General features: G+C 38.4%; 1 protein-coding gene and 1 pseudogene across 2 annotated transcripts in view; one reads left to right on the top strand and one right to left on the bottom strand.

Annotated features, from left to right (window-relative positions):
* LSAMP (limbic system associated membrane protein) overlaps window positions 1-15,009 on the top strand; it is a 641,967-nt gene that overhangs the window by 390,031 nt on the left and 236,927 nt on the right. The gene's annotated exons all lie outside the window — the stretch shown is intronic.
* On the bottom strand, window positions 4,349-5,584 carry LOC106987979 (glyceraldehyde-3-phosphate dehydrogenase-like; annotated as a pseudogene).

Below are 15,009 nucleotides of genomic sequence, written 5' to 3'. Positions count from 1 at the left end.
GGGCCAGTGTCAGACATGGAAGGCTACAGCTGGTCAGAAAATTTAAAAAAAAACAGATGGATGAGTAGACTGCAAGATTAATTGTGTAGTCATTAGACATTGACAATCAAAGTCTTCACTGAATGGAAAAGGAGAGGATGTTCATTCAATAGTCATAATTCACAAAATGTGAAAGACCTCGAGAGAACATCATCCCATTTCCAACTTTAGGACAGTACACTTCTAAATAAAGGTCATATTGTTTACTCTTCTTAGTGATGTTTTGATCAGAGTAATCAATGTTAGCTGCCTTAGATATTGAGGACTCTTGTGGCGTATTTTTTCCTTATGAAGCCCAGTTCATAGCCCCTGCTACATAGCAGCTATGCCATCTGGACACGTCACCACAGTTGCCATCACAAAATAGGAAAGAGCTGGAGCAACATGCAAACATTTCTTGACGGCCAGGCCTAGATGTGGCTTACCTCACTTTCCTCAACATTTTATTGGCCCAAACCTAGTTTTATGGTCCTAAACTAACCACGGGAGCTTGGAAAATGTGGAGAAACACAGACACTTGCTGAGCATTAATAGCCTCCTCCACAACCTCCAATGACGTACTAGACAATGATTAGGGAATCCCATTCTAAAGAGCTCTGAATGCTATGAGCACACACATTCATGCCTCCAGGAAGCAGATGGAGTAAAGGATGAGATCTATGATGCCCTGACAACATGCAAATGCAACTGATGTAAGACATGTCTGAGCAGACGGCTAGTTTGGAAGCAAAGGAGTAAATGTTGATGTGTTTGTCTTTTAGTTTTACATTGTGATATAGAGAATATGTGGCATTTCAAATATTTTAATAAAGGATGTTAAATAGAAGAGGGTCAATCTGCACGGGGAAATACACACATCCGTGTAAAGTATCTCTTCATTTCCCTGCCGCTTTTTCCTTCCCTTGACTAATTGCTACCATTTTAATGAAGCAGTTTGAAGTTCCCTTCATTCTAGTATAAGTGAAATGTTCCTATTACTCTCATTAGGATCTATAAACCAAGGTTTACTTTGAGTCGAACAGTTTAGCATCTGATTGAATGACGGAGGAAGGTTATAAAGTTTTTAATGTGTGAATACTAGATTCAGGTGTCAGAAACAGAGTATGTAACAGTTATACACATGAATGTCCTAATCCCTAACGATGCTATCAACTACCAGCATAACAGATTTCTGTTGGGCTGATAATTTTTCTTTTTTACAGTGTTTTAAGACACTCCAGAAACATTTGTAATAATTTACTCTACTTTGTAATTAGATTTAGTGATTAGAATCTTGCTCACTTACATAGCTGTTTTCCTTTAAATGAATGGCACCAGCTGGTTTATAGCTGAAACCTGATCTGACTCTCAAAACTATCAGAGGGGCCAGCATAAGGGAAAGCCTAATATGTTCTGGAGCTTCATGAAAAGTTAACAGAGGAAGATGTTTTATAATCTTTACACTCTTTTATATTTCTACTAACACATATATGTGCATCCACATGTTATGTACTATATACTATATATATATATACACACTATACATATATATATATACTATATATACTATATGTGTATGTATGCACACATATATAGGTTAAATATATTGGAGATTTTGAAGCTCAGCTACTCTGGGGATACATTCAATTTACAGGACATGGAAAGAGGCTGACGTTACCTTCTCTCATATAACCTCTAAGCATTAGAGGAAGGAAGCTAAAAATTTGCAGTTTTGGCTTCAGCTGCTTGGGCTATTTTACCACCAAGAGAAATGTGATGAAGGTATAATTAATGGAAAAAAGCATTAGCAAAAGGCAAAGAGAGCAAAGTAATCACAAGTGGCTCTGAGTATTAATTGTTTCCATGTAATTTTGCACATGATATTGAAGATTCAGTTAAGTTATGCATTCACTCCCTTAGCATACAGTTAGTGAGAAGCCACATCAAGCTAGGCACTGTGTTTTCAGGCCAGTGTGACAGGTGTGAGTCTCACTCGTGGAAATCAGAGATCCTTAAGGACAGTCTCTTAGGCCCAAATCATTGCCAAATGAGGTTAAGTGACTTGCCTGAAGCCAAAGGGAGGACAGGTAGAGTAACAGAGGGTGCACTTTTCCTTTCCCTGTGGAATAAAAAGGGGGCAATGTGGACTGAGAATCAAGAATACTTCTGATGGCCAACAGGCCTGATTCTCAGTCCATCTGGAGCTGTTTGGAGCTGATAAAAACCCAAGAATCCCACTCACTGCTGCAGCACGAGTCTCTGCCTCGTGTGGCCTATGGTTTGTTAAGAACAAAACAGCCATAAAGTCAGCTGCCTCCAGACAATTGAATGGTGGTAGACAAGAGGACTCAGTGTGCCTCCAACTGCACGGCCACTGTGACCACTTCATAGTGTTGTCTGACCCAGGCTCTATGGGTAAGATGCTAGCCCTGCTGGCTCCCCGGGCAATACGAAATTCAGAGCTGATGCAGAGCCAAATAGGAGAGATTCCTCCTGCCCCCCTCACTGACTGTGGCTGATTTGTACCCATTGTAAGTGATGTGTATAGTCTTTTCTTCCCAGCCTTGCCCTCTTTGCCCAGCATTTTTTCTTGATAAGAACCCAGAGTTTAACTCATGGTTAAAAGCACCCCTTGTTGGAAGACAGGGTCAGCAGACACACTGTGTTGTATAAGCACGCGTGTTGTGAGAGGGAGACGAACAGAGTCACAGATGGCCGTGCTGCCTCAGAAATCCCTGGCCTGAGAGCTCCAGCCTCACAGCACGTTCCCTGGAGACTGCTCTTGGGGAGGGAGGATTGATCTGTGCTCCTAAACAGAGGTGTTGTGCATGTTTATGTGTGAGACTGGAAGTCAGGTGGAGGATTTTGATAGCCAGTGTTTATTTCTTTAGGACATGGAAGTTTGAATAAAACATCATGGCAGGGTGCAGAAGCCAAAGCAGAAATCTTTGACGTTTTCTCCGTAACATGCCTAGGGCTTTGAACAAACAGTGGGGACCCGAGATGCCTCCGTGTCTAACTTCACATTTAGCTCAAGATTAATGAGACTCACCCCATTCAGGATTTATTTGTGGAAGCAGGGAAAGAGCATTCCTGCCCCCTCTTGAGTTTTAAGAGAAGGGAGAGTGAAGAGAGACCCCATTTTGCATTGGCCAAATTGAGGGAGATTGGTCAAATTTATCTGCAATACAGGCGGTAAATGAGGCCTGTGAAGATGTCTCTACTTTCCACTGTAAAAGTGTTCATGCTTTTGTAATTACAGATATAAATATTACCAGCATTTTTTTCATTATATCCTTATAGCACTTTTAATGGATCGTCAACATGGTCAAAATATCCCATAACTGCATTAATGGCAAATATATCTATTTTATATATATATATATATGTGTATGTGTATATATATATATATATATATACACACACACATATATATAATGGATATATATGTATATGCACATATATAATTATATATATATATAATGGATATATATGTGCATATACATATATATAATGGATATATATTATATATATATTATATATAATGAAATTGTGTAGAATATTATCCACATCCATTGAAATATGCTACCATGAACAAGAAAATAAAATGGACTCGCTGGCTTGAAGTTTATGCTAGTTGTGACAAAGTCAACTTGCTTTTAAATGTATATTGGTTTTCTCTCTTTTTTAAAAACAAATATATACATGGGGCACCTGGGTGGCTTGGTCGGTTGGGCGTCCGACTTCGGCTCAGGTCATGATCTCGCAGTTCGTGGGATCGAGCCCTGCATCACACTCTGTGCTGACAGCTCAGAGCCTGGAGCCTGCTTCAGATTCTGTGTCTCCCTGTCTTTCTGTTCTTCCCCTGCTCACACTCTGTGTCTCCCTCTCTCTCTCAAAAATAAATAAACATTAATTTTTTTTTAATTATGTATTTAAATTCAAGTTAGTTAACATACAGTATAGTATTGGTTTCAGGAGTAGAGCCCAGTGATTCAACATTTACTTATAATACCCAGTGCTCAATCCCAACAAGTGCCCTTCCTAATGACCCTCTCCCATTTAGCCCACCCCCATCTCCCCTCCAGCAACCCTGAATTTGTTCTCTATATTTAAGGGTCTCTTACTGTTTGTCTCCTTCTGTTTTTTATCTTATTTTTCCTTCCCTTCCCCATGTTCATCTGTTTTATTTCTTAAATTCCACGTATGAGTGTAATCATATATCTGTCTTTATCTGACTGACTTACTTAGTATAATATTTTCTAGTGTATTATATATGCATATATGTATATGCATACACACACACACATATGTATATCACATCTTCTTTGTCCACTCATCAGCCGATGTACATTTGGGCTCATTCCATAATTTGGCTATTTTTTTTTTTTTTGGCTGGATACAGTATACTTTATTGATGGCACATGGTAAGGTAGGGCTCCTCAAGGCCCTTCCCTTGTTCAAGGGTCTCTGGGATGGAAACTGGAGGTCAGGAGAGTGTATTGGGGAATGAGTTGGGGCAAGGAGTCCCCAGCAGATAAAGGCCTCTCTCTTCCTCTTGCTCTTGCTGGGGCTGGTGGACCAGGGGGCTCTTACTCCTTGGAAGCCATGTGGACCATAAAGTCCACCACCTGGTTGCTGTAGCCAAATTCATTGTCATACCAGGAAATGAGCTTGATGAAGTGGTCATTGAGAGCAATGCTAGCCCATGTTGAAGGTGGAAGAGTGGGGGTGTCACATAGCCCAAGATGCCCTTGAGGGGACCCTATGATGCCTGCTTCACTACCTTCTTGATGTCATCATATTTGGCAGCTTTCTCCAGGCAGCAGGTCAGTTCCATGACAGATATGTTGGGGGTGGGGACACAGAAGGCCATGTCCGTGAGCTTCCCATTCAGCACAAGGATGACCTTGCCCACAGCCTTGGAAGCGCCAGTAGAAACAGGGATGATGTTCTGGGCAGCCTCTCAGTCCTCATGCCACAGCTTCCCAAAGGGGCCATTCACAGTCTTCTGGGTGGTGATGATGTCATGGACTGTGGTCATGAATCCCTCCACGATGCCAAAGTTGTCATGGATGACCATGGCCAGAGGGGCCAGGCAGTTGGTGGTGCAGGAGGCATTGCTGGAAATCCTGAGGGAGTTGTCACACTTCTCCTGGTTCACACACATTAGAAACATGGGGGCATCAGCAGAAGGGGCAGAGATGATGACCCTCTTGGCTGCACCCTTCAAGTGAGCTCCAGCCTTGCCCATGGTGGTGATGACCCCAGTGGACTCCACAACATACTCAGCACCAGCATCACTCCATTTGATATTGGCAGGATCTCGCTCCTAGAAGATAGTGAAGGGCTTTCCATTGATGAGAAGTTTCCTGTTCTCAGCCTTGATTGTGCCATGGAATTTGCTGGGGGTGAAATCACACTGGAACATGGAAACCATGTAGTTGAGATCAATGATGGGGTCATTGATGGCAACAATGTCCACTTTGCCAGAATTAAAAGCAGTCTTGGTGACTAGGCTCCCAATACAGCCAAATCCATTGACTCAAGCCTTCACCACCGTGTCTTGAGGACACGGTTGGCACCGCACCAGAAGATACGGCTGTCTATCAAACAGGGAGGAGCAGAGTAATTTGGCTATTGTTGATAGCACTGCTATAAACATTGGGGTTCATGTGCCCCTTCAAGTCAGCATTTTTGTATCCTTTAGATGCATTATTTTTAAAAATACCTCAAAACCAGAAAGCCAAATTCTTTATTATTATTATTATTATTATTTTATTAATTATTAGTTTTAGAGAGAGAAAGAGAATAAGCAGGGGAAAGAGGGGCAGAGGAAGAGGGCAAGAAAATCTTAAGCAGGCTCCATGGCCAGCAGAGCTCAATCCCACGACCCTGGGACCATGACCTGAGCAGAAATCAAGAGTCAGACGCTAAACCAACTGAGCTACCCAGGCACCCCCAAAAAGCCAAATTTTTAACCATGTAATAATTGAGCTAAAAAACTGAACTGAGTAATGCAGAGACAACAAACTTTGGTAAACCAGACTTCCGGGATCTCAACATAATCAGTGACATTTCCATCACTGTACTGAACACAAGTACCCACCTATCCAGACTTTCCTATTTGTAGTTGTGCCCTGGTCATCTTTGCAGCTGTTTAATTCAATCAATATACTAGCATCTCGTATCTCAGCAGTAGTTAATCTAGTCTTGAAATACCAAGATCTTCCTACATCTTCTTGATCAGATGAACTCGTTATGAACTTGGTACTTTCTAGCTTTGTGACCTTGGCCAAAAGAATGAACCTTACTGAGTCTCAGTTATTCAACCAATATATGGGTGGGGGGGTGGTAGTAATAAAACTTGTCCAAGCCATCACATTGGGATAGGTGTAGATCAAATAAGGCAAGACATATATCAGAGTTTCATAAATTGTATAATGTTATACTACTTCATATTATTATTATTAATTCTTTATTATTTTTATTATTTCTCTTCACTTTTCTGCTTGCTTATGTCTTTTTTCATTATTTAATGTTCCTTTGTCCCTCAAACAGAGGTCAAGGAAAGATAAAATGGAGACCTAACTCATATTCATCAACTCCAGGCTTTGTATTTCCTTCCTCCCCCAAATGCTGCATACCTATTTACCTCTCTGGAATTTTTAAGCCTACTTAGAATGGCAGGAAGTATTCTGTTTCTCCTAGTTATATTTAACATTTTTGATAATTACTGTATTTCCTACCATTCTATATAATTTTTGAAAAATTATAATTGGCATGAATGTATTAATTAATTCACAATGGTAACTCTGTTTGTTTAGAAGGAAATAATGTGAATACTCCATATTCAGTTCATAATTGTTCATGGTAAGCTTTGAACAAGGGCAATTCAAAGAAAGAAATTCTGAAAACCTCCTGTCAATCCTATTCTTTCTCTAAATATTCTATCTTCTGGGCCCTTGAGCAGTGGCAGGAAACAACTTTTATTATTTCCATTGTATTCAAGGCATGCTTTAGTTCACCCTAGTTGGTTTCTATTAGAATCTACCTCCTTCCCTACACACAAAGAACACTATATGCCTTAAGCAACTAAAAAAAATAGAATTTAGGCTAGTAATATGGGCATGGAATCTTTAAGTTTAAGGGATTCTTACAAGCACCATATTTATTTCTACACATTTCTAATTCTCAAAATGGAATGAAGAAATGAGATGAACAGTAAACCATTTAAAAAATGTTAGTGTTAAGATTATTATTTTTTCAGTAACCTTTTACTGGCACTTTTGTTGAAATAATAAAAACTGGCTGATCTAGGTCATAATTGTCATTGTTTTATCCTCTCCTCACCTCTGATCATGCCTAGCACAGTGTCTTTATATGTTATAGTCTTTCAATAAATGTTAATTTGTATTATTCCTAAACATAATAGACATAAGATTGGTCTCTGAACTCTTTATACTTCTGTGTTCTTTTAACTTATAGTTTATTTCTCTCTCATTTAAAATTCCTCTTTTGGGGCACCTGGCTGGCTCAGTTGTAAGAGCATGTAACTCTTGATCTCAGGGTCATGAGTTCAAGCCCCACATTGGGCATAGAGATTACTAAAAAAAAAAAAAAAAAAAAAAAAAAAAAATTTAAAATCCTGTGATCTTTCTTTTTATGCTTATTTATTTTGAGAGAGAGAGATGGAATGTGAGCAGGGGAGGGGCAGAGAGACAGGGAGACACAGAATCTGAAGCAGACTCCAGGCTCCGAGCTGTCAGAACAGAGACCAACACGGGGCAGTAACCCATGAACCGTGAGATCATGAACTGAGCTGAAGTCAGACACTTAATACTGAGCCACCCACGTGCCCCCTGTCCTCTTTTAATATATGGACTTATCTCTAATATTGTCTTATTGACTAAAGAATTCATCCATAAGGTACAGGCAATTTTTTTCCCACATTTTTTAAAGAACACTAATGGAACACAGAAAAAATATATATATATTGGCTGCACTGATGTATTTTGTAGCTTTTAGGATATGTCATGGTTTAGGGCTAAATCTTTACAGACTTTTCATGGAATACAGAGAGGGTTCTTTAGTAGATGCCAGGAATACCACCTGAGTTCTGAGTGCAAAGAGAGAAAAGATGCACTTCTTTTTTCTCTGCTAGAGTCTGTGGGTGCCATTTCTGAGCCCTTGGAATTCACCCAGTTGCTATTTGCTACCCACCCTAGGTAGCCTGATATTTTTGAACTTCCCTCTGCTCGATACCCCCATTTCTGCCAGATAACAAAACCATCTGCTGTGGTTGGACAGTATCTAAAGACTATTCTGTAAGTACCAGAAATGATAAAGCTCTTTTGTGAGGTAAAGGGAAGAAAGCAGATTCATTCCTCCCATCGACTGATTAAATCAGCGTCTGGATGTTTTCCCAGATTAGCAAAAATAAATATCCAAACAGCTGGAATCAGGGTCTGGGAATATGAAATTTTGGAGGAGCTGCTGACTTGTTGAGTAACTGCAGCCTCAGTGAACAGAATCAGGATAGTTCCATTTGCTCTTATTTAGCAAGGCAATGACCTGTACACGAGAACAGCCATTTGACATCCCACAGAGTATACATATTGCTGAAGCAGCAATAATGGATGCCCTTAGCTGGTCATGAATGCAAATGCTGGTGCCTGAATATTTTGTCCCCTTTCGAAACCAGCCCACACACTTAGATTCCAGGGTAATTCTGAACTTTTAATAAATATAGAAAAATTCCAATGTAACGTACTTTCTATTTAGGTCTACTGGGAGCCTCAATCAGATGTAGATACCCATGCCACACATGTATCACCTTAGGTACACATCCACCACTAGGTGGTGTATAAGTGAGCTCATGGTATTTCTTTGTACAATGGCTACTGTGTTTGAGTTATTTAGAGCAGTCTGACCCAAATTAACACTTCCTTGTGATGTTGGCTACTGTCTGGATGTGTCATAGGGACTATTTTGGTGTAAGTCTGACTACCTGAGACAGTGACAGCAACTCATACGGCCCCTTGAGAATGTGATAATTTAGGGTTCAAAGGCCAAAGAGGAGGTCGTATCCAGCTTATTTCTTTGGCCAACACAGTAAGATGGCAGCCGCATCTCAGAGGAGTATGTTAAGTGAGACTTCAGGCTCTAACTTTTAGTTACATGTATAATTCAAGAATTGCTCCTGCCTGATTATAGGAGGATGGCTTTTTCTTGACTGCACATTGTTTCAATATGTCATTTTCACAAGCTTCCTTGCTCCTATTTCTCTGACTTTACCACATTACCACTCATATGGTACTTGGCTTTGTTTTATATATACATTTTATCTTTTCCTCTAAATTGTTAGCATATTATCCCCCTTTCCTTAAGTTACTTTGTTCATCTTCTAATGCAAGCATAAGTGCAGCATTTGTAATCACTCCTGGCAAAGAAATTTGAGTAACTGATATGTGTAATGAGTTTCTTCTACTTTAATATTCATCTGATACTCAAAGAAGTTATAGTTTCCACATTTCCCCTACTCACCCATGAAATTTGTGTTTAAAAGGAATCATGTTCCTGTAGAGCGCTCCTTTTCAAATACCTACTTCTGCGGCTTAATGTTTCTTGCTTTATAAATGGATTCTAGTAACAGTGAGAACTAATACTAGTGGAAAAGAAACTATCATTGCTGATTGTTTTATTTGGCCAGAGTTAAGGCTTTAGAGACTCAAATTACAGACACAAAACACCTGGCAACATCTGTTGTCCATAAGAACAACAAATAAAAGAAGACCTCTCTTTTACTGTTATGTAACAGTGATAACATTTGATTTCGAGAGCTTTTCCTTAGGAGCCCAAGAGTTAAGCTTCTAAAACTTTTTTTTGCTTATGACTGTACACTTTCACATCTTTGTGTTGCTTTTTATTACAGGTATAAAATGTCTAGACATTGACTAAAGGGCTGAACATATTGGCATAGCTCTGCCCATTAGTAGATAAGAACTGGATACTTATCTTTGGAGTGACTTTCTGTTAAAGCCAATATTAATGATTAATTATGAATTAGAGTAATTACCTACACCTTCTTGCAATAATGGTGTCTGCAAAAATATAAGTAGAATGCCATTAGCCATAGAAATGCATGAACTGTGTTATCATGTTATCTTAGGAAGAGTTAAGCCAACACTGCTTTATTAGCTGTATAATGGATAGCTACACCTCTACAGTCCCTTACAGTTTAAAAAACAAGTTTACATGAATTATTTTATTTGTCCCTAACAACAATCCTGTAATATTAACTATTATCAACTTTGCACATTACTTTCAATTACCAGATGAGGAAACTGAGTCTCAGGGAGATTTAAATAACTTGTCATTAATTTGTGTGTTTATTCATTCAAAACTCGTTAAGCACATACAGTGTACCTCATGAGGAAAATTCAAAAGCAAATATCAGAGAATATGTGGTTGCCTTATGAGCCAGTGTCAGAGCAGGATCAAAATCCCTGGCTCTCAAACTGTGCTACATTTTCCAATCCTATCATCCATTCTGGAACCTACCACACCATGAAGCACAACATGCTTCACTGGCATTTTCAGAAGCAAAATGCCAGACTAGATGAATGTTTGATGTTTCACAAGATGTTATTAATATGTTATATCGTATATTTTTATTCTTATTGTTGAATTTTTGGATCATGCGATTAAAACCAAGTGCTGCTTAAAAAACATCCTGTAGATTTCTGAACGCAATTCTTATATAGATACACTATAGGTTTCCAGTGTGTTACATGTGCAAAAAATAGGGTGTAAGCTTCTCTAGCCACACCAAAGAAGGTTAGAAATTGAAAAGTTGATAGTGTTATGTTTTTAACACCCCTTTACCACCATACACACAGTAATACATGCACCTTTCCCAAACTTCAAATAAGCAATAACTGATGAGACAAACTTAATAATTTGCACCATTAGGGATAACATTTTGAATTGAATACAAGTTATAAATGCTAATTATTTGAGGTTAGATAAATGAACCGACTGACCACTTTTATCCCTTCCTCTGGAATTGATTTATTGTCCTTCTTCTGGCTGGTCAGTTAGGGACTAAAGACAAAGGTATTGAAACACTCACAGCTAGAATTAGATGTTCTTTCAAACCTACAATTATTTTTAAAGCAATGTGTAATGACAGATAAGAGCCAATGCTATACATGCAACTCAGTTCGTTTTGTGGAAACCCAAAGGAGTACCCAAGCATAAATGACAATTTACCTCTATGAAAATGTCCCTCTTCAAAATTTCCCCTTATTATGACTACTTCCCAATTTGTAACAATTAGGATTCTTTGGCGTAAGCAACAAAAATTGACTGGCTAATTTGATATAAAAAGTGGTGATTCTTTGGAAGAATATGGAATAGTTCCCAGGCTCAAAAGAAAAGCAGAAAATATCACCTTGGAAGGCACAGAAGCCCTGCATCTCCAGGGATGCAAGTTGCAGACAGTAGTGAAAAATAATAGTCCTTTCAGGTGGCTGCCCTTTCATGATATGTATTAGGTAACTATTGCTGCTGAACAAACCAGTCAAAAATTCAGGGACATAAAACAATAGTTATTTTTTATTTCTCACAAGTGTGCAAGTCAGCAGATCCAGACTGGGTTTCACTACATGTGACAATGTACCTTGAGTTGTCAGGTTCACAAAATAAAAATATAGGATGCCCAGTTACATTTGTAGTTTACATAACAAATAATTGTTAGTATAAGTATGTCCCATGCAATGTTTGGAGCAATTATACTAAAAAAGTATCTGCTGTTTATATAAAATTCGTATTTAACAGGATGCCCTGTATTTTATTTGGCAATCCCATTTGCCATCTCTCATCCTCCTTCTCCTAGGGCCACCAGACTCAGATGGGTACATTCTTCTCATGAAAATGGCTGAGGCACAAGACCAAGTGAGTCCAATCGTGCCAACACTTCTCAAGACTCTGCTTGTATTCCCTATGCTTGTATCCTTGGCCAAAACAAGCAGCATGGTCCAGGGATGGAAAAGTGTCTGCTACCCACTGAAGGAGGGGATAGGCATGGCAAAAGATTTGGATACAGGAAAGATTGAGAACTGGGGACATTAACACAGTCTACCACAAGTTGAATCGGTTTCAACCTCTCTTGAGTCATTCCTTATAAAAACCAAGTTCCAGGGAGGGAGAGTCTAAGTGGCCCAGCGTTGGTCACATGCCCACTCCTTGGCCAAAGGAGAATAGGTCACTTGACTGACAGTCCCAACAAACCAATGGCAGTTGGTGGGAGGTGTTTTCTGCAAAGGAATACCAGGGTTGTCTTTCCAGACAGAAGAGGGCATGGATTTTGGCAGATCATATGATATATGTCCACTCCACTATGTCCCTGACTTTGCCTGCATTTCCACGTTGGACCAAACATAAGAGATGTGAGACTTACACAAAAGAGGAGAAGGGATGCATTGGAACCTAGAGAATTGTACAAATTATGTACAGGCATGTCTTAGTTCACAAAAGCCAAGGCAGACCCTGGAGCCCTGGAGATATGGTAAAGTGGGTAAGGAAATTACAAGAAGAATGAGGAAGGGCAATAAAATCATGAGTGGCAGAGGCAGATTGTGTCATAATCCTACTTAATACTGTTGCATTGCACAGCTGAAGGAATCCGTGTGTACAAGTGTACCTAGATGTTAGTATTATTTTAGAAACTGTCACTTAATTTTCAATGCATGGAAAAAATGTACATTTCTTTAACACAGAATTTATATAGATTTCAGTGAAAGAATATCACCTATTTAATAATTCAGATTTAAAGTTACATCTATTAGGTGTGGCATATTTATTTATTTATTTAATTTGTGCAGTGGAAACCTTGAGAATTCCTTTGAATAATGAATTTCACTAGTGTCCTGAAAGCAGGGTATCTAAATTATGTTTTTTACTCAACATTTTAGGAGGTGTTTGTCTAATAAACAATTAATTTTGGAACTAGCATCACATAGTAATAGTGTGGTGTCCAAAAGATTAATGACATATTTTAATGCACTTTCATAAAATTTCTTGGCATTATAAGTAGGTTTATATTTATATATTTCCCAGAAATATTGCTCTTGCCAGCTTGGTAGCACATGTAGACTAATTCTGAAAGCCAAAACAATGTATACATTTTATATAATTTAACCAGAGGTATTGCGGAAATTGACTAAAAAACCACGGAGGATTAAAAAACCCAGTTAAAGCTCACACCATAAATCAACTCCAGATGATTTAAAGAGTGCAATAAAAAAAGAAATAAACCATTGAAAGAGAAATAACAAATAGACAGAAGTATTTAACTGATTTTATGTTAAGAAAGAAACGTCTATGCGCAAAAACACTAGTAGAAATCATAAAAAAAAAGCTCACCACAGAAATGTAAACCTTTTACAAGACAAAAATGTTCATAAAATTAAGAAGTTAAGAATGAATTGTGGAAACTGCAAACAATATGACAACAAAAGATCATTTCCCTAAGGTATACAGGCTGTCATTAATGAGTAAGAAAACAAAATAATCCAGACAAATTAGAGAGATTCCTGAAACCAAATAGGTTGAAAACATCAAATAAATGGTTCATGACATTACATTTAGGAAAATATAATAAAAGACACTAATATCCTATGAATAAATATTGTTGGGAGTGATGCATGAGTCAGTCAGTTGAACGTCCGACTCTTGATCTTGGCTCAGGTCATGATCTCATGGTTGTGGGATCCAGCCCCACTTTGTGCATGGACCCTGTTTAAGATTCCCTCTCTCTCTTTCCCTCTGCCCCTCCTCTGCTTGCTCTCTCTCAAAAAAAAAAAAAATGTTAGGGAATACTCCAGAAGAAAATAAAATAACTACGCAGAATATGTGAAGGCCCATGAGCATAAATCAATATTACAGTGGTTTTGGTAAATAAACAACTTATGTTTACCAATGAAAATAAGATTATCTTGTTAAACAGTATTTCCTACAGTTGTCCTTACTGAGAATTAAAATAGAGCAAAAAATACTATTTGGAACCACTATTGCAAAGTGAATATGATCTAGAAGAAGACTTAAGTTTAGGAAATCTATAAACCTTAGGTTTTGATCCTAACTCTATAATTACTTAGCTATGTGAGTCTTACCCATTTTGTCCCCGGTGTCTGCATCTATGAAATGGCGATAAAAAGAGAATACATTTTACTTCCCACGATCTTTATAAAGATGTTAGGAGGTAATAGAATAAAAACCTTGCGCTGCTTTAATCTTATATTATCAGTAATGGTGTAAATGCAGACTTCATGAATGGCTATGGGAAACTAGAAAGGAACTATTAAACCATTAAACTAAAAAAAGTTACATGTATTTATATATATCCACACAGGGGCGCCTGGGTGGCTCAGTCGGTTAAGCGTCCGACTTTGGCTCAGGTCATGATCTCGAGGTCTGTGAGTTCGAGACCCGCATCGGGCTCTGTGCTGACAGCTCAGAGCCTGGAGCCTTTTTAAGATTCTGTGTCTCTCTCTCTGACCCTCCCCCGTTCATGCTCTGTCTCTGTCTCAAAAATAAATAAACATTAGAAAAAAAAATTTATATACATCCATACAAATATATATGAATGATTCCTCGTAGAAAAGAAAAAAAGAAGTTAAACCCTGAATACATCTATAATTCAAGAAGCTGGACACCAAGTTTATCTCACTTCCTATATTCCTAACATACACAGATGTTTCTGTGCCCCATGGTTAATTTTGTTTTTTAATTAAGAGTCAAAAAAGTTGATAGTGAACAAGGTCATTAGAGGGGTAGCTAAAGAAATACTGATAAAAGCTGTATTTTACTGGCTCAAAATAAAAGGTTGCTCCTTTCTGATAAAAATTCAATGAGATGACTTACTTGAGCTCAGAAAAGTTTGGGTGCAGGCAGGGATTTTCATTAATTTCTTTTTTCAAACACCCT

Source organism: Acinonyx jubatus, chromosome C2, assembly GCF_027475565.1.
Source record: "Acinonyx jubatus isolate Ajub_Pintada_27869175 chromosome C2, VMU_Ajub_asm_v1.0, whole genome shotgun sequence".
Lineage (NCBI taxonomy): Eukaryota > Metazoa > Chordata > Mammalia > Carnivora > Felidae > Acinonyx > Acinonyx jubatus.
The sequence above is the reverse complement of the archived record's forward strand: the minus strand, read 5'-3'. Positions and strand labels throughout refer to the sequence as shown.